The 21,115-nt window shown below is 42.2% G+C and overlaps 1 protein-coding gene across 1 annotated transcript in view; it reads left to right on the top strand.

The window, feature by feature from the left end:
* Positions 1 to 328: 328 nt before the first annotated feature.
* Positions 329 to 21,115, top strand: part of FBXL20 (F-box and leucine rich repeat protein 20) — an 81,242-nt gene continuing 60,455 nt past the window's right edge. Inside the window, exon 1 of the mRNA XM_019550282.1 lies at positions 329 to 943. The gene's annotated coding sequence lies outside the window, so the exon portion shown is untranslated. The remainder of the gene's footprint in view (positions 944 to 21,115) is intronic.

The raw sequence follows: 21,115 nt of genomic DNA, 5'->3' as shown, positions 1-21,115 counted from the left end.
TTGCGGGGTGTGCGTACTTGTGACAGAGACTGCCAGAGTGTCTGAGGTTGCTGAGGGAGGAGGGTCCCTGCAATTTTAAGGCAGACGGTGTCTGCAGAAAGCACTTCCTTTTCTCCCCCATTCCGTGCCCTGTGGCATTTTCCCAAATCCTCAGTCACAAACTTCCTTTTTAGGGAGGGATTTGGGGGGCGTTGCTGGTCTGTTGCCCATGGGAAGGGGGGTGTTTCCTACTAAATTAATGCAGGGCCTGGTGGGGGACATCTTCCAGTAGATCGGCTGTGGACGTTGTGAGATATTTGATGTTTTGGGGGTGGAGTGGGGGGGCTTGGGAAGAGAAAGGTGATTCGACACTTTGCCTTTTGCTGTTGGTATAAAGTAAAAGCAATTGCTGAGAGAATGTGATTGCTGGGGATGGAGTGGAAGTGGGGAGAGCTGGAGAGTGCGGAAGGAGCACAAGAAGCACAGGGTAAACAATAAGATCTATTCAGAGAATATGGCACGTAATCAGTCTGATCTGGGATAACACAAAGCACCCTATCTGGCTAGGGTTGCTTCCAGCTCTTCATTGTTTTAACAGCTGTCTTTTTTCTCAAGTGGGGGAGGACTAGAGGTTGCTATCGGGAATGAGAGCAACAGCAAGGTTTAGCACTTTTCATTTTATGGGGCTGTTGCAAGGAATCAACTATCCACCAGTTTAATCTTTGAACACTGCAGCTCGTTGCTCCTCTTGCTCTTGGGAACAGCTTGAGTAAGAGGAAAAATTACCCTATAAAGGGACTGAAATAACAGTGGACATGGCTGTCTCCTTTTCCTGTTGAGGGGGAAGGTAAATGCAATCAAGAAAAAATTATCAGTTACTGTCAACCTGAGGAGTGTCTGGCCTCCATGAAATCTATGCAATGAAGAAAAACTGTTCGAGAAACTGACCAATGAATTGAGACAGGTACAAAAATAAGTTGCTTATAATCTCACATTTGGAATTTTTTTTTATACAAAAGGTGATACCAGTTTGATGGAGACATGAGAGTGACTAGTAAGGCTCCTTGTTTATAGTGGCTTTAGGTTAGCTATCAAGTAGATAGCTGCTTTTCCATTGCCTCTGTATGATTCAAATATTGAACTGATCTTTGCATTTAAGGGGAATTCAGGGGGGGAAAGGACATGTGCTGAAAGTCTTAGGACTTTGATGTTTGCTTTTTGTCATTTTGATCTGTTCTTGGCCTGTGGTTCTTTATACCAGAGTAGCTTGTCCCATAGTGGAATTTTTTTTTCTCCCATGCTGTAGGGACTCTTTCCACTTGTTTGTCCAACCTTTTGGTATTAATATATGTTTTTATTTTTAAGGTAGCTTCCAGAAGGGTTGTATCAAAACAAGATTAACCTGATTGTATGTTAAAATAATGCTTTTATTGAAGAAGTCAGAACTTGAGGAGTATTTGAGACTTAAATTCACATAGTTTCATGTAAAAGAAAATCTACAATATTCAACAGAAAACTCAAAGACGTTTTGAAACTTTCCAGTGATTTTTATGTTTTAATCAAGGGCATGGACACAGTGCTGTGTTTCTTAGTCCTGGAATTGTGAATCTCTGACCCACTCACCTATGTATTTCTACAGAGACATATATCTATGTCCTTGGGGGAGAGTGTGTATGTGTGCATCTTCCATAGAGATAGATGTATATATCCCCAAGGATGGTTCTCCCTCTCCCTGAAAAGGAAAGCCATTTACATTTTCTTGAGGGTTTTTTCCCCTAAGGCTTTATACATCTCTGGTTTAGTGTATAAAATACAAAGCTACCCCACTTTCATTCTTTTCTCTTACATTTTTAGTTAGAAAAATACCAGAATTTGAAGTATAAATGATGTTATTTTTAAAGTGTTGTGAGTGGTGGGAAGGGCCTAGAGAGGCTAGAAATGAAGTGTGATAGCAAGAGTATTTTCTCTAGCAGTAATCAATGGCTTTAAGAGTAGAACTTACATTTGTTGACAAGAAAACACTTTTAATATAATAGTTCATATTTAATGTGGCATAAGGACAATTATGCAAAAATATGTTGAGACTGGAAGCTGCTATTTCCTATTCAACATTGTGGAATATTGTAAGATAGTACTGATTTGAATGCTTGTTGATTAGTACTCATCCTACATAGCCCTATTCCATACCTATAAGTTAGACAGAAATCTCTAATTGACTCTTCTGTAAGTGTTTTTCCTGACTCAGGACTGGTAAATGGGGCCTTTCAATGGATGAAGCTCTGTCTTAGAAGGTAGTATGTTGTAGGTAGTAAGTGTTCTGACTACTTCTTCAAAGTCTTAAATAGCCAATGAGTTGTTGACTTTCTGTTCACTTATGCAGTTTAATATTGTCTGTTGAAATGTGTAAGCAGTTTTCTGGATTTATTTATTTTTTTAAATACAGTATACTCTACATAAAAAGAAATTGATTCCCATACTTTGGCAGCAAGGCATAATGATAATATATGGGCTATATTCCCTATATATGAATTTCAGATGGATTCTTCATACCTACACATAGCCAGCCATTCATTCCAGGAAGAATGGAACTCTTTATTTTAAATGAAAGAATGAACTCTTTGGCATGCCTGGCTGAACAAGGGCATATTCTAAATATGTCCCTTATGGGAGGTGCAGCTACCACAGTGAAAATAACCACTTACCATAGGAAAGCAAACCAGAAAATGAAAAACATTACCTAGATTGAGTCCTAATTTTGAGGGGTGTTTGTTTAATATAGAACGTCCTATAATGGATCAGGATGCTTGCCCAAACTTTCTGTCCTGTTTCCTGAAGTAACTATAACAGATGCTAGAGGCATCATGCAACTAGCTATCTGCAGCCATGTACTAAGGAAGGTGTGGGAGAGTTCTTGCTGTCAGGTTGTATCCTATACTATGACTAGTACATATCCTAATATATAACTGTTAGCTGCTTGCCTGGCCTGGATTACAATTCCTTATCCATCCCTTTCTGCCTCTCAGCTTGATCATTTTGTGAAGCCCATGTCAACAAAAATATTGTCTCTACACAACATCATAACAAAAAATAACTGTTCAGGAGTGAATCAGTGTGTCTTGTGGTATTAGCTTGTTCAGGCTGTACCAGACTGATTAATTTTATCAGTGTTTTGCTGTTCACATGGCTCTTATGGTGCAAACAATAAGGGAGGCAGCAGCATGAGCTAGTCTAAGAGACTGTAGCAAAAATACCTACATCTGATCAACATTAGGTCTTTGACCATTGCTAATAGGAATGGGAGCTGTGTTGATGTTAACCCAGTGGTGGGAGACCTCTTGAACATCCATAGCAGAAGCAAGGCTTGAGTTAAGCTGTTCCTGGGCAGGGAGGGTCTTGGTGTGAGACTTGCAGGACTGTGAGCCACGCTGTCAGCACTTAAATAATTATAGCATTTTTTTCAGGCTACAAGTAAATATACTTAGTCTGCAACATATCCTCAAAAATAATAGCCAACCTTTCCAGCTTCCCCAAACCTCCAATTAGTGGGAGTTGGTTTTGGCCTTATAATCTTTCTTTATGGACTAGGTTATTGTCCTACCAAAAAAACGTTTCTATACATATATCCCAGTTTTTTAGAATATCCATAATACTTGAGCAGGGCAAGTACATCAACTTAATTCTCTTAACAACTCTTGTCTCTTAGTATTTAAGCTTCAGAAAATTATTCCTCCCACACATCTTTTAGGCCATGCCTACAGTCCAATTTGATATGTGTCATTTTGCTTTCTATATAGCAGTTGCTTTAAAAATATAGTTGCAAACTAATAATCCATTCTGTCTCTGTCCAGAAACATATCTTAACTGAATAATCTGAATTTAACTTAATTACCGCCATTCCCTTTCTTCTGTGGCTCTTCTCTCCTTCAGAAATCTTGGTTTTCTGCTGTTTTTTTTCAGGACTTATCTTTGCTTGGTCTTTTTAAAGTCAAGAGCTAACCCCTTCATGGAGTGTCTCTGGTCACTGTGGCATGGCTTCCGTTCAGGTTTTGGTTGCATCCTCTCCCTGTTTTTAAAAATGAATTGTTCAGTGCTTGAGAAATCATTTTTTTCCCCAAACGAAAGACAGCTAACAAAACATTTCCCTCTTTTTAATATTTCCCTAGTTTTAATTAGGTCTTGGACACTGAAGGGACTTTCTAAGATCTTGAACAATATTCTCCCTTTCAGCAGACTAACACACTACATCCCAGACAAATTTAGCAAGGAATTTCAATAACTTAGGCTCCCACTGTGTTCCCCCTTGCTTCTCTACCAAAAAAACCTGAAACTGCTGTTAGCTGATGGTGTGCTTACCACTGCATTTTGTACTTCATAACAGAAAAAGAAAAGGGAAACTGCTGTTGACATGCCATCAACAGAAAGCTGAACCATAGAGTAGAAGTCAAGCCATTGTGTAGTGTTCCTGAATCACAGCAGCATTTTCTTGTGACAGAGCTCCAGTAAGAGAGCTCTTTAAATAGTGAGAAGAAAACACAGTAAAAGTAAAAACCGTGTTTACCAGGGCCTTTCCTTAAACGTGGTAGTTCAGTGCTGCCATTGCTGTTCTCTTTCCCTATATTTCTGTTACTGTGTGTACTTCCTCCTGCTTCAAATATAAACACTTAGAGAGCAGAGACACAGTTTGGATGGCATTTTATTACTTTTTTTTTTTTTTTGAGGAAGAGGAGAAGGGTAGAAAGGGGGTGGGTAAAGTGTTTGCAGTTAATGGATTATTTACCATCTTTTTTAAGTTATTCTTCAGAACTTGAAACGTGGTTCTGTCCCTGGCGCAGTGCACTGAGCATACTCCAGTGGTTCTCAACCTTTTTTAGACTCGAGGTGCCCATTGAAAAATGCCAGCTTAGTTTGCACTCATTTTTTTGACTACAGAAAAATAATGGAGTGATTCTTCTGTTGCAAAGAACTTGGGCCACGTTGGGTCAGAATTTTTTACCACTCAGGATTCCTATATGAAATGTCTGGTTTTATCATGTTTGATCCCCAACAGTGCTAACATTTTGTGGTACCCCACAATTCCCTTGAAAGGATCTTGAGGCATCTTAGTGCCTCAGTACCCTGGTTGAGACTCCCTGCCATATTTTATACTCTAGTGAAGGGAACAGAGGAATTTGACTAATTTAGAAGCAAAAAATCTATTCAGTTGAGCTAAAAATAATTCAGCATGGCTGTAGGAGGACTAGAAAGGATTAAGCAGCAAAAGTTAGCATTCTGCTGGAGGAGAGGGTAGTTGAAGGAAACCTGAATCACCCTAATTCATCTTCCTTAAGCAGCGCTGTTCTTACTTTGCAACACTGGGTTCCTTTAAAGGACATTTCTGGAGCCTAGGAATTGAATGTAATCCACATAATCCCTCCCCCCCCCCCCCAAAAAAAAAAAAAAACCCAACCAAAAAAAACCCCCAAACAGGTTTCTTAGTAAAGTTTGCACACACACCCAACATGCTTAAATCTTGCTTGAGAAGTTAGTCAACGTAGTTTTTGGTTTGAACTTGTTACGAGCAAAATCCTGTGACCTTTCAGCTTTGTTTTGCAGTCATAGTGGAGGAGTGGCCCTAAACTATACTTAGTATATCCCTGCTGTTAAATGATACACAATTGCTCAGCCTTCCACATACACAGTACAACAGCTTTACAGGTGGTGGGGACTTTGGAGTTACCCCAAGAATTCATTTGGACTTTGTTCAGGCTGGACCCAGAGTCCATGCATGGGGGTCTCAGGCACCTTTTGGCTCCAAGCTAGGACCGTCTTCTGCTGCCAAGAAAGATACTAGTGACCTGCTGACAATTGAAAAACAGACTGTAGTAGTCCATTCTTGGGGAGTAATGTATGCATGTGAGTAGTAGAGTGCAGGATTTAACTGCGTAGCTGCACAGAACTGTGCTTTGAAGGACAAGGTTTTGTTGAGTTTGTTTTTTAAGGGTGGATTTTGATGTTTGTGATCTTTCAGAATTTCTTCTGTGCTTGGAAAGATTGCTTTTTTAAGAGGAAAGAGGATTTATATGTTGGAAATTAAGGTCTTTGACTGACTCAAGATAAAGTGAAGCACAGGCTTGTACAACAAGTAGGACTGTTAAACTTTAGTCTGGATTTGGTGCAGAGATGTTTAACACCTGATCTTGCTTCGTGTCTTATTTTTCATGATTCGTGTGTATTAATAGTCACTTTTCTTAATTATTACTGAAATGGTTATTCTCTATATGCTAAGATATCTGTATTTTATTTCTGATTGTTACATCTACATTTAGGTAGATCAGGTAATTTATTGTTTTCACTGCTACCATTTGGCTATTTTTTTAAACTAATGCAGCTATATAAATGATCTTGACCATGCACTAACTTACTGTATCATCAGTCTTCGTGTGGCCGACTCACTCATGTCCCTACCTCCACTTGTTAATCTATCAGTCTATTTTCAAATTCTTTTGTCAAACAGACTTGCCTGTTTCCTTGTGAAGGATGTTTACTTTATGAACAGCCTAACTTCCACTTGTTTATTTCCTAGAAAATGCATCAGTAACATCAGCACTTCTCAGGTAAAGGGATTGGAGAGAACTTGTGATCCTTCTGATGGTACTCTGTTGGCAGAGTACACAACAGTAGCCAATACAGAAAAGGAGACTGCTTATGGTTTTGCATACTTGAAAGCTAAAAGAGTTGCATTTATGTTCTATCATTTGCAGGCAGTATCTAATAGAAAACCACTAGCATTTTCTTCTAATAAAATCTAAAAAGTAAAGGAAGAAAGGAATAACTCTCTGGGAGTTTAAATACTGTGACACGGTGGAAGGTCCAAAGCATTCTTTGTGTGGTAGCCATGTCCTTGTGAAGAGACAGGAAATTCAGTTGAAAAGGAGAAAATCAAAAAGAAATAGACTTTGGTTGCTGTCTTTATGGATTTTTCTGTATGTTTAAAAACTGTGGAGAAGGGTGTGTTTTTGAAATGTAATTGCATTTTAAACTGACTGGACAAAGTAGGTCACAGGATGCCCTAATGACTGCTGTTAAGGTGTGAGGTTTTTAATGAGGCTGAAGAAGAACTGGTGTAGAGGCCCCTAAACAGCTTTAATAAAGAACACTCTTATTTCCTGTACTTGATATTCTCTCTCCTTTACTTGAAAAATATAATGCCAGCCAGCTTTGCCCTCTACAGTTTTTGGGTATACCAGTTACCTTTGACATGTCTGGAGAATTGCACTAGGTATTCAGTGCTAGACACAGTTACTGGTAAAGAAAAAGCTGATTATCTGCAAGCTTATGCTTCCCTGATTTTTCACCAAGCTGCTTTGGATTTCAACCTATGTTTCTGCAGGGACTGTCCACTGGAAATTAATCAGATGTGTATGTCCTTCTGCTTGAGTCAGCTGTCAAGTCAGATGACTACAAATGCTGAAAATGTTCAGTGCTAGCTTGGGAGTGTTCCCCCCCCCCCCACCTGCCCAACCACCACCACCACCACCATCGTGGCACTTAAAATGGCTGAATTAAGTTTGTAAGTGGGTTTCATGGAATGTTTTGCTAGTGGAAGTTTGGGTAGGAACCTAAGTTGGGAAGAGGACAGCAAGTCAAAAATGAACCAAAATGTAAAGATATGATTTTGGTATGTCACCTCCTTTGTATTAAACAGTTGATGCTGTTTCATTTAAATATGTCCCAGGTGAACTGCTGGGACCTTTATTCCCCTTTATCTAGAGTGCCTTTTCAATACTCCAGGTGCTTTCCACTCCACTACCCCTCCCCCCATGAAGTACACATCTGATTTTTCAATTATTAACCCCCTAAAAGCTGTGACATGAACTTGTATGCTAGCATATTTTTTATGGTTAACTTTTTTTCCCCTCGGATATATATGTATGTATATACATCTTGTAGGCAACCATCGATCCTCTGGATCATGGTGTAAACATAAGAGGTCTAGTCAGATGCCTGATGAATCTGTTTGTGGTTGACAAGCCCAATTTGAGAGCAACACAGCTTCTTACAAGTTTCAGAGATCCATATGTTGTCTGAGTTGGAGTCCAAATTTACAGCATGCTGCTTTCTTCACTTTGCTTCTATCCTCTGGATCAAAGCTGCTTCATGTTGAGTTGCTCCCAGTGCTGGATGTTCCCTCTGGATACGGACAGGATTCTGCATGATCCTCCAGGCTTTCTTACATTGATGTTGAATTACTTCATATAATTTTGAACATAGCACACATCATGGTACTGCCATAGAGGGCAATCATGCCTTCTAGAGTACTATATCTCACTATACAAAATATTCTTGGGGATTCTGTCTCCCATTCTCCTGACATGGCTGATCCATCACAACCTCTTTTTCTGGATACTGCTTTCTAAGTATGTCAGTCCTGCACTCTCTAGTATGTTTGTGTTTGATATTCTGTCTTCCCACTTTATTTTCAGGATCTTATACAAACATCTCATGTGAAAGCTGTTCAGTTTCTTGATGTGCCTAGCATGTATAGTCCACGTTTTTGAACCCTAAAGCGGGGATTACAGCACACAAGTCCCATAGATTTGCATCTTCACCTTAGCTGATAGTTTATAGTTGTTCCATGATTCTGTAATGACCCAAAATTCTTTAGCTGCTTTTCTTATTCTGTTTTGTCAGTTCAGTCTAAAGGTCAAGATTCTTGCTCATCATGAAACCCAAGTAGCAAAAACTGACAAGTGCCAGGAGATTTATCTTCCAGAATGATGTCAGGTATTGGTTCTTCCACCCCTTGGTGCGTGATCACAGTCTTTCTGAGGTTTACTACAATCCCAAATCACTTGCATGATTCAGAAAATCTTCCCTAGAGATTTTGTAGGGAAGATTCACTGCGGGCAAGCAAAACCATGGGTTCTGCAAACAAAGTCTCCAGTTCTTTCACCTGGGTTTTCACTCTAAACCTTGCAATGTTGAACAAGCCTCCATCTAGTGTGGTTTGAAGATAACTGCTATCATTGCTGTCCTTGAATGCATGAAGAAGCAGTAATGAAAAGTAGATGTTAAAAAGCATGGGGCTAAGACACGCACATTTTTCCCCTTTATTGGTGTAAAAGGGCTTTGATTCTTTGTTTTCATACACCACAGTTGCCTTCATATCTTGATGTAATGAGCAAATGATGTTCAACAGTTTGGAAGGACAACACAGTTTCTTCAGAACAGTAAAAAGGCCCTGTGTGTTGACTGTATCAAAGGCCTTTGTCAGATTGATGAAGGCTATGTACGGTGTGATTCATTTTTTCCTCTACATTTCTCTTGCAGTTGCTTGACCCAAAATACCGTATCAATGGTGAAGTGTCCTGAGTGAAAACCCCATTGACTTTCAGGATAGATTCTTTCACCATATTCTATCAGATTGCTTTCATCAGAATTTCACTTGACTTAAATTACACTTGAAACTATTTCTAGGAATATAAGCATATGAAGGCCAGGATCTATTTTGCATATAGAGATAAAATTGTGCCTGGTATTAAATATATCTTTATCTGGATTTTTTAGCCTATTTCTGGTTCTAGGTCAGGCTGCTCTCTGGGCTGAAGGAACCTGTGAACATAAAGCATGCAGAGGCCAGTTGTCTGTGCAACCAACAGATTATTGTTGTTCTCTGGTCTACTGACATACATGCTTAGGGAGGATACCAAAGCAGTGAGACTGCTAATGATAGAGCTCATCAGAGCAGCTGCTTTATTTGGTAGACAGCCATTTCCCTAGGAGACTTAATACAGATTAAACTGAATGGAAAAAAAAGGCCCCTGGGTAACTGTAGTGTGTACAAGGAAAGCTTGCCCAATCTCAACTGCCTGAATTATTTATTTGCCATCGTTCATAACAACATTGTGTTACATAGATTGTGTCCCAAAGAGGCCTGTGTTTAAATGTCATTATTGCCTGCCTTTCCTCACCAGAATTATTTTTTAACACCTCAAAAAGGACAGCACAGCTGTACAAATGCATCTCCTTGATTTAAGTGCTGTTTACAATGTGTGCTGTACAGGCAGAGCTTCTAAATAAATATCTACTGTTCTCACATTTAGTAATGTAATTTTGTTAGAAATGAAATAGAAATTATTTTACAGTTAACTTGTGTTAAGTTCCCTAACCAGAACTGGAGATGATGTATTGGTTTGCTTTGAAAGAGTGTTACTAAGATATAGCAACAAAAACTTGTTATTAGACCATTGTAAATTACTTTTGTCTTTCTAGACTTGTATTTCACAAGCTAATTTTTTCACTGATACAGTCTGTACCAGACTTGTTTATTTATTCCATATGGTCCTAGAAGTTAAAGGTAGTATGAATGCTGGCAACAAATTTAAGTAATGCTCAGTTTTTGCATATGAGCCAACTATTATAAGGCTGAAGAGCACCTTACAAAGGACCCTCATACTGATGTCAGAATTGAAAACTATACTATTTTAATTTATTTACTCAGAAATATCCCTACAATGAAAGTGAAATACCAACTTTTTTGTTTTATAGCCTTGAAGAAATGTATCGTAGTTTCTGTACTAGGCCATATTTTTTTTCAACAGTCCGTTGCGTATTGTATTGTTCTGTCACTATCTGTGTTAAAACAGAATGAAGTAGTATAGCTGGGCATATGAATTAGAATCTACAAGTCCAAAACTCTTACTAACTACTGTTTTGGTAGTCATGTTTCAGTTCACAATCCACCATCCCCTTTTTGGCCAGATGGCTTTAAAAGAAAGCTCAGTGTCCTGTCAAATTCAGTTTCTATTGATTACATTTAAGAAAGCTACACCATTTTAATGGAATTGAGAATTTAATGGATATTTCAGAGGGTCTCTTTCTGCCTTAGCAAAGCACAGTGCCTTAATATAAAATACATATCTAGACATCCAAAAGGCAATCAGAAAAAATAGTGTGCAGCATAGACAATACACATTCATAGAAATATATAATGTCTTCATATACTGTCCAGCCATCTGTTGCACTGGTCTTCTCCTTCTCCTGTTCCTTGAAGCTGTGCCCATATTGTTGACTCCTGAAAACTTAAGCTCCCCTTTCCCACTTGCCCTCACTCATACATATAGACACCAGCCTGCATGTGGCTGACTACTCCATTGTTTGTGGTAGGAACGCGCTACCTTCATTTTCAGTTTGTTGACTGCTTCAGTCTCTCTCTCTCTCTGTTGTCAGAATGCTAGGATTTGGCAGGCAGCCACTGTATTGTTTCTTAGTTGGATGAACATTAAGATGAACAACTACAGGTCCAAATGTGACAATGTAAGATAAAGGAAGAACTTGTCTGTTAGCTGTTATGTCCGGAAAGCTCCACATAAATGGAATAGTTTTTTCTTCATGGAGCTTTTAAATATCTTGCTTTAGGAGAAGAACAGCTTTTAGGTTCAAGGTCCACATCTAAGCTAATATTTTGTGTTAGGTTGTTGTGTTTGGCACTGCTTCTGTTAATCTTACAGGCTTCTGTGATTTGTCTGGGGGGGGAGCCCCCCACTGATGCTGAAGGCAGATGTAGTCTCAGCTGACTGCCAACACGGCAGTAAACACCCCTGACCTTGTTGCTAATGTATTCAACAACTGGCTTGTACTGCTGACTGACTAGTACATGAACCCCCAAAGAGCTAATGTTAACTATTAATGCCTCATTTGTCATATTTGACTAATTGAGCCACTAACTGAACAGTTTGTCAGAAGTTGTTTTTCAGCCTTTTGATCTTGGTGTACACTTGCAATAACACTTTTGTGTTTTCCCCTTTATGTATGGTGAATACTTTGTAACGTCACTTTAATAGAGGGCACAGAGAATGTTGCACCTCTCAGCTGATGTAGCCATAAAATTGGCATTAGATGGAAATGAACACTATGACCATTTATAAAAATGCACCGTATGCAGATATTGACTCATCTAAACCACACTCCAGTGATAGGGAATATGAATTTAATATTTTTTGCATGTTTGGGGTTTTGTCTTGGTTTTGAATGTAAACTGAAAAAAGTGAATTATTTATGAAGCAGAGACAATGTGGAAGGTTGCAGTTCCACCCTCTGGTCACATCCTGCATTTGTCAGCTTGGATGCTACTGTCTTATTGTCTTGCATATAGGAGAGAGGAGAATCTGGCTGCTGTACTGTTCTAGCTTTATTGTATGTTTTTAGCTACATATTTGGAAGGGTAAGTGAGGACACGCTTCTTTTCAGTAGAAAGTATTTGGTACTTCACAGTAGTAATCTGTCACATACTGAAGATGTAGGTAGTATTCTGGGATTGCCTTAGTATTTAAAGGTGGTGATGAAAAATATATTTACTCGATTCCAAAACAAGGTTTTTTCCCCTATTTAACATGGAGGGAAGCCCCTTGTCTTGCAGTGGAGTACAAGGCACCAGGGGTGGATGGCAGGGAGCAGCTCTAGTCCCCACCCTACATCAGGGCTGGACTTGCAGCTGTTATCTGCCCACCTGCCTCTTTCTGGGGTTCCCACCCCCAATCTGCACCCCTTGCTTCTTTGCTCGCAGCCCCCTCTTCTTTGTCTGTATTCTGTAACTTAATGTTCCCAGTTAAATTTCAGTAAACAGTATGAATTTTAAAACGATGCCTTACGACTTTTCTGTATTCTTCTTTTAAAAAGTCACAGTCAAAAGAAAAAGTAAGTTCCTTCTACTCCCCTGCACCTGAAAAAATGCTCATTGTCAGGTGCAATATTTCTAATAATTCTCACTCTTTTTGCCACAGTCTGGAAATAATTATACAGCCAGCTGCCTGATTAGAGTTGGGAATGTAGTTCATATTTTCCTTATTTTTTTGGATGATGTTCAGCTCCTGGAAGAGTGGACCATACTGGTTGTTTAGAAAACTTTCTTTGCATAAATGAGGGCTAGAAAATTAACTAGTTTATAAACAGGTATAAATTCTGTAGGAACTCACAAGCCCCCTTTATACTAAAGAAAAGTGTGTGTAGATTTTTTTCTTTGTGTTTTTTCCCCCCTCACTGTTCCTAAATGGGTAATTGCAGCATGTGAATCCCTCATGCTATATGGATAGAGATGCACATATTTCTGTATTCATGTAACTTTTCTCCAGTTGGAAAGTTAATTTTCAGAATATCAAATGTATAGTGTGCATTTGGCAAATGGCAACCTCATCTATAGGCAAACTATTATACACTTTAATGTGTGTGTGGGTGGGGGGAAGGTCAAATAAAATATACACGCCCATACTTTGGCCTCAGACTAAAATTTGCAGAACCCATAATCTTTCTGTACCCACAGTTTTTAAGAGCCTACCTATGGTGCTACAAATATAGTTTAAAAAGCTCTGAAATGAACTGCTATAATAATATGATTTTATATTCTAGTATATGTAATAATTCACCAGATAAAGATATACCGAGAATTCCTATTTATACACCTTTGTATTCATCATAGTAAAATCTCCCTCTTCACATATGTATATAGGTTGTATTATACACGTGTATTAACATGCATAATTATATGTTCAGATCCTTTTCAACACAAGTAGGCTAATTTTGGCTACAGGCTTGGCAGCACTGTCTTATTATCATGATACTGTAAAACATGACCCAATTTTAAACGTTATGCCCTGTAACAAATTGTTAGTACAGCAAGATCCTGAATAGCAACTTAAGCTTCTCTACATCTCCACTACATAGCAGTAGATGAATATGCTTACCTTGGCATGACCCATCATTTTTTTAAAACGATCCCAATACTGTCGGAGAAGATACCTCAAGTCAGTATGCAAAATCTTTATCATGAAGTGGAAGTTTGTGGGGAGGAGTTGTAAAACAAACTAGACAGTGAGAAATGGTTCACCTGTTACTAAGTGACCTCTGCATAAAACAGTAGTTTGTTTTTTTTCTTCTTTTTTTCCCCTAAGCTGGGTGCTTTCCTAAGCTGTGAGATTTAGGTCTAGGTATACAAAGCCCATTCAGGTCTAAATCTGCTTGGTTTGAATGACTCTGACTACATTCTGGAAAACTGGGCGTATTTACTTTAATGTGTATTAGCCTATTTCAATGCTCATTAAAGCGTCACAAAAAAAAGTGCTCTTTAGCTAATGCACATTAAAATAGCCTAATACATGTTTTTCTAGTACCTCCAGTGTGAGGTACTAGGTTTAATGTGTATTAAAACACATTAATGAATGTGTAGACATGCTCACAATGTTTATAGTATCATTAAAATAATATTTAATAATAAAATATAGGCCTTAAGCTACTACCCAATGTAAAGTTCTAGTTTGGGGGTTCTTTATTACCATGGTTATACAAATGAACAAGGAAAGTTTTTCCTGAATTAAAGGGGCATCCTGCAAGCTTTTTGACAGGTGACTAGAGCCTAAAAGATCCCTTCCTTACTCCTGCCATTTATGGAATTGTCCAGTAAAGTTTTTGCTGAAATTGATATCCTTTGTGCACACATCAAAATACTGGGTAAGAAAAATAACTCTAATCATGAACCTAATAGGGTTAGCATTTTTCTTCTTATTCAATGGTAAATGTAGCTTGCAAGCCAGTTTAAAATCTAAATATATTGTCAAAATGGTTGATTTAAGGATCAAACTGCACAGTTTAAAAGTGCTATAGGACTGTAAAGTCATGCTGTTAAACACACAATTTCAACAGATTGAATCCTGTATTTTCCCTTTTCCTGCCTGTCTGTTATAATATGGGTATTACTTCCGCATAGAAGCACTGCTAGTCTACATAGACCTAATGCCTGTGAAAATATTTTCAGAGCAGTGAAATGCTTTTGTATGTGAGAGATGCAAAACTGTTAGTTGACACATGCCCTGGAAAATTCCACAGGTCCTGCCAATTTTCCATCTTTGGCACATGAGCTGAAATATAGTTATGGGAAATGCAAGACACCCTAACTAATCAACAACTCCTATAGGTATTGTGATGTTGGCATGTAGTTCACATCTTGGTCATGGTAACAAAGGAGTAATTTCAGAATATAGACAGATATTGCTTGGAAAGTCTAGTAAGAGAACAACATATTTAAATCGGAACATTCTTCTTCAATTATTTGCTTGGTGCATATATCCTGCTGAATGAAACGTTGCAGACTTTCACCAGTCAAATAGCAGATTCTAGCAGACTATACAGATTTTCACTAAACCCAGTTGTGGGTTGCATTGTCCATTTCATAGTGCATGTTCTAGGACAGTGGTTCTTAATCTTTAGCCTCAAGGCACCCCTCCATGACTGTTGAATGTAGCACACCCTGACTGAGAATCGCTAAGGTAGAATCTAGCTTGTGTTAGGTGAGGGTGGTGCTGTGCACCCCTTTCTCCACTGTCCACCCTTTCCCTGTCTCTCGTCTGTATTTGGGGTGGGAGGAGCGTAAGCCCTGCTCCCGCTACCAAAGCTATTCCTTCAGTCTTGCACACCAGCAGCCAGAGCCATCTACCTTCATGGCCCCTTCAGGCAGCCCTAGGAGCATGGGAGAAATTAGGGGATGCGTGAGACTGAAAACCGTAGTTCTGTGGCCCTATGTCTGCCTGTCTGCAACAAAGCATACCGCTTAGATCAGGGGCAGGCAAAATACAGCTTAGACCAGATCCAGCCAATTTCCTCTGGCCCACAGGTACCCACCAGCTAGTTGTACCCTACCCAGACCTTCTGCCCATGAGGGTGGGAGTGAGGCACCCACATGCTGCCCCCCCCATATAACCTATTGTACCTTGCTCCTGCCCTTGTGTGCAGAAGGGCCTGGCCCAGCCAGCACTTAGCTTCCAGGTAGGGCTACTGCTGCAACTGCCAGGGGAACTTCTTGGCTTCCCTGGCATCCCACTTGCTCCAGGCACCAGCTAGGGAAGTTGGGGGGGGGGGGCAGCTGGGCAGGAGCTTGGAGTATGGGGCTAGGGTTGGCAGCAGTACAAACCACGCCCAAGGGGGTGGCATGAGCATGAAGCTCAGGTGGGCAGCGTGGGGGGGTGGGGATCCCCTACACAGTTTGCCCCATGGCACATAGCCCTGCAGCTGACAGCAGCAGGTGGGAGCGCTTGGGGCACTTGTGCCAAGCACAGGGCGCTGCCACCTAGCAGCACCCAGCTCTAGCCAGTGCTGCACATGGGGGTGAGGGGGACAGCTTAGCTGACCCATCTCTAGCGCAGGGCTGCCTGGGGTACATATGCAGCTCCCAGCACTTGTGCTGCACCAACGGAAACCCCGTGTGATAGAACTATCTGCCTTTTGCCACTCCCTGCTGTGCGGGTCCTGGTACTCCGCCAGTAGTGAAGGGGAGACCTGCCCCCTGCTTCCCTATGGGCAGCAGCACCTGAACAGGGCACAAGCACCCTAAGCACTTACTCCTGCTGCTGCTGTCAGTGGCAAAGACTGTGTGCCATTGGGGGGGGTCCCCACTCCCTGTCACATACCCACATACACGCCCCAACATACTCTACTGCCCCCCCACACTACACAGAACCCCCTGCTCCCTCCACACACAATATACAAGACTAAGACTTTATTTTTGAGTTATGCAGTCATCTCTATATACACTATACAAACAGAAATCATGACAAAAACATGTTTTGTAATAAAATTAAAATATCTTATAGTAGGTGTTTGACTTTTAGTATTTGATTTTTTTTTTTTTTTTTCTGGTTCCAGGATGACAACCCTCCCTTCCCAAAAGGAGTTTTTCTGGGAGTTAAGGGGAGGGACTTCCAGTATCAAAAAAGTCAGGGGTTATGGAGTGGGACTTGTGGTCCCAAGGTGGCAACCAGGGGACAGAGCACCTGTCAAGGGCAGAGCCACCTTTTCAACCCTCAACAGTTCACCAAAACTCATTACGCTGCCCTCGAGCCAAAGTATTGCCCACCTCTGGCTTTGATTGTGGGGTATTGCTGGGTGGAAAGGGGTGAGGGATGGCAGGGGGAGTCTCTTGTAGAGCAACTGTGGACATTGCTTATCTGTGGGTGGATGACACAGACAGGCAGTGGATAAGTGAAGAAAAGCACTGACCTCCTCATACATGAACCAGGCACCATAGCATCCTGGTTGAGAATAACTTTTCTAACATCTCTCGTGCAGTTATTTGTTGCCTTGAATCAAGTACTAGAGCATTGCTGCAGTCTCTCTGAAAATAAGCTGTATGGTCTTCTTAAGTTGAATTCTGTATACCAAATGTATTACGTACATCTGATTCTCGAACAGGGTACCTTGATATCCTTTTAAGGATGCCATGGGATGCTAGTGTTAGCACTGTTAGGGATGTAAACATAATTTACAGGATAATTCCAGATATTTCAAACAGGAATCTTTAACCTTAAAAATACTCTGGTCTACTTTTGTCTTCCTGAGTTAAATGCAACAAGAGAATTGCTCTGTTTTCTGTAGTCAAAAAAGGAGTGAAAACTAAAAGATGGTGTTTTCTGAAGGATACCTTGAATCTATATTGGTTGAACATCACTGATGTATGTAGTCTGTCTAAAAGGGGTGGAGGTGATTTTTACGTAATTCCAGTGTTTCATAAGTGCTTTTGAGATTCAGCCATTATGCTTCAAAAAATAATTAGAAATAGTGTCTGCAGAGATGTGTTACTGAATCATGGGCCTACTGGTCTGTTGAGGGGAGTTTGGGAAGTCATTTATGAATGCAGTACTGTCCTCTAATTTCCTGTCCTCTACATTATAATCTTGGTTTTATGTAAGGAGTGAATTGGGGTCAGAGATTTTGGTGGAGGGGTGGATTTTACAATGTACAGAGCCAATAAATTAACACTTAATAAATGCCTATATTTTCTTATGGTCTCTGGCAAAAAAAATCAATTTAACTAGAAAACATCTGGTGTTGGTCATTAAAACTACAAAGAATCAAGTCAAAAGATTTGAAATCTGGTATATACTTGTAACACTTTTTTGTTCAGGTATAACATTTATTCTTGAGGCAAGTTTGCAAGTGAGTCATTCCTCCATAGTAAAATTAATCTCTCTCAACAGCGTATGCATATGACCACAAGTCTTGTTTTGGCAGTAGGCTCTATATGGAAGACTGTAGATCAGTGGTAACCAACCTGGGGATCCCAACTGACAGGTAGATCCCGGAGCCTCTTTGGGTCGATCCTGGGCTGGGGGACAGCTGGTGCACACATGTGCACACCCGCTGGCCCCAACTCCAGCAGGTCAGTCTGTGGGGGAGGGAAGGGACAGGGGACAGATCAAGGCCCCTGTGGTGAGCAACTGACTGTGCGGCCCAGCCAGGGGCAGAGGAAGGTAAGTGGGGTCCCAGCCTGGTCGGGTGGTAGGAGGATTGGAGCCTGGGGGGCTCCTCTAGGGGCATGGGGGTGCTCCCTCCCCATCTCTGCAGGGGTGGAGGCGGCTGCTGCTGCGCCTTGAGTTCAGCTGCAGCTGGCCATGTGCAGGTACGGCTCAGCTCAGCAGCAGAAATTCAAATGAGAGCAGGCCTGGGAAGATCTGATCGTCCAGGGGCGTGGTGGGGGGTGGCTTCCACCACTGAGCACAGCCTGGCAGAGGCCTCAGGAGTCCAGTCCTCTTCCCCCACCTGTGTTCAGGGTGCAGCAGGCAGCCTGTGGCAGCAGCTGCCTCATCCCGAGCACAGATGCAGGGCGTATGGGCCCCCGGGGCCTCCACTGGGCTGTGTCTAGTGGCAGAAGCCCCCCTATTTATTTTTATTTCAGTCATGGCCCAATCCCACTTATGGGCCACGACTGCAGTGAGCCACGCCCACCCAGTGGCCAAACAAATGTGGCATCAGGCCCCAGCCTGGCCAAGTCTGGGACTCTGTGACCCAGGGGCCCATAGTGTATGGGGGAGGCTCGCATTCCTAGGCACAGCCTGGTGGAGGCCCTAGGGGCCCATGCCCCGCCCCCCCCATGCTTGGGAAGACATGGCTGCTGTTGCGGGCTGCCCAGGGGCCCGTGCCCCCCCCAACCTGTGCTCCAGAGGCCTTGGGGGCCCGTGTCCCCTCCCTCCACCTGTGCTCTGGATACAGCAGACAGCCCACAGCAGCTTCCTCCCAGAGTACAGATGTGGGGAGCATGGGTCCCTGGGGCTTCCGCTGGGCTGCACCCAGGGGCGGGAGCCCCCTTCTCCATGCGCCTCTGGACTGTGAAGTGTCCCAGACTGCCTGTCAGCTTGATGCCATGCTCATCTGGCTGCTGGACGGGTGCAGCTCAGCACAGCCAAGGCACGAAAGTGGGATTGGGCCCCAGCCCAGCTGTATCTGGGACACTCCACAGTGTGGGGAGGGGGGGAAGGGGAGGAGTAGATCCTGGGGTGACCTTTACTATTATGATCTACCACTACTTTTGATGATCTTCACCATAAAAAGGTTGGAGACCACTGCTATAGATTCACTATATTGCAGGGGTGTCCAACCTTTTTGAATGGGGGGCTGGATCATGAACTTTTTATCACTCAGTGGGCCAGCAAGCCATATTCAAAGACCTCACAGGAAGTGGTATGACATCAGGAAGTGATGTCACGTGACCTTTGACACCAATGAAGTTGCAGGAAGTGACAATGAAATGGGTCTGGAAATGTGTTTTAAAATCCAAAATAACAATATAAAAGCAAGAATGAAATAATACCAAACATTTGACTAAGATGTGAGCTCTGCTCACTGCCACATACTTCAGCGTGCATGCATGTGTGTATGTGCATGTGTGTGTGCACGTGTACCTGGCTATCCTGGATGTCCCAGTCTGAGGGACAAATGCAGCCTCCCGCCCAGCCCGGCTCCAGCAACCGTGCGCCCTGCAGCCCCGGCCTAGCCCCAAGGCGCCCCCAGCTCTACGTGGGAACTTACCCCGTGCCTCTGTCCACCCCAGCCCCAAGGCGCCCCCAGCTCCATGCGGGAACTTACCCATGCCTCCGTCCCCCCGGGCCCGGCCCGGCCCGGCCCCGAGGTGCCCCCAACTCCATGTGGGAACTTGCCTCGTGCCTCCATCCACTGCACGTGTGGGCCATGCTGCAGCTCCCCCAGCCACGTGCCGGGGGCAAGGGGCGGAGCCAGAGAACAAGCTGCACACGCTGTCCCCAGCTCGTCTAAACAAGTGCGGCTGGGGCAGCGGTGGTAGGACCTGGCTCACTGATGAGCCGGGCCCTGCGGGGGTAAGCAGCTCCCCTCCCCTTGTTACCGTCTGGGGCCCGCGGGCCGGCCCTGCCCACCTCGCCTCTGCCCTGCTGCCGCTGCCACACTGTGCGGCAGTGGCGATACCTTGGGCCAGATAAAATGGCTTGGCGAGCTGCATACAAGCCTGCTCTATTGTATATAATCTCTGTCCTTTCAGTTTCTGTTCCTTTCATTCCAGTTGCATATGGAAAGACTGGACAGGTTTTTTAACCTGAGGAATTAGTGTTGGTTCTTCTGTTTGTAATTTTTTGGCAGTATATCAGCATAACTTAGTTCTTGCAAGGTTATTTTTTCCTCTTGTGTACTCAGTATATAGGAGCAAATGTTTTAAATACGTTGAAATAAAAACGTGGTACACACTTTTTAAATTAACTTCTAGAACTTCTGCATAGTGATAGAACTAGGATTCTAGCTGGCTTTTTCAGTCTCCCTCTGCCCTCCTTCCCCAGTCACTTTTAAGTACTATTCATTAGAAGAAAATATCTGGGTCTAGAAGTATACCTTTGAAAGGCAACAGTTTGGGACTCTTTGGGTTGAGGGAGTTCCAAAGCTTAGAATATTTAACAAGAGTTTCCTGTACCTGGTCCCATAGCATTTCAGTCAAGGGGCTCTACCCAGACAGCTTCTCTAGCTTTCCCAAGACAAAGAGTAGTTCCTACAACAGCCAGAAACCAAACAGTTTTTAGGACTTAATTGTTTTGCGTAATTGCCTTGAATTGTAACCAGAATGGTCTTGGAACCAAGTGTAGTCTGCAGAGTCCAGGTAACGTGTTGCCTATGGATAATACAGCAGTCAACTGCATTTTGCAGTAACTAGTTTCCAGGTGGTTTTGAAGCATGGTCTTAATAAATGACTGGATGTGATTGTTACATTGGTCACTATGGTGAAGTCAGAATCTAAAATAAATGTGTGGCATTAGCCAAGTACAGGGGAGGGAAGAGGAGGGGTAGGATGTTTGGCTGCTTCCAGGTCTCATCTTCT

This window comes from Crocodylus porosus, unplaced genomic scaffold (assembly GCF_001723895.1).
Source record: "Crocodylus porosus isolate Cpor-Errol unplaced genomic scaffold, CroPor_comp1, whole genome shotgun sequence".
NCBI lineage: Eukaryota > Metazoa > Chordata > Crocodylia > Crocodylidae > Crocodylus > Crocodylus porosus.
This window is presented reverse-complemented; position numbering and strand designations above follow the sequence as displayed.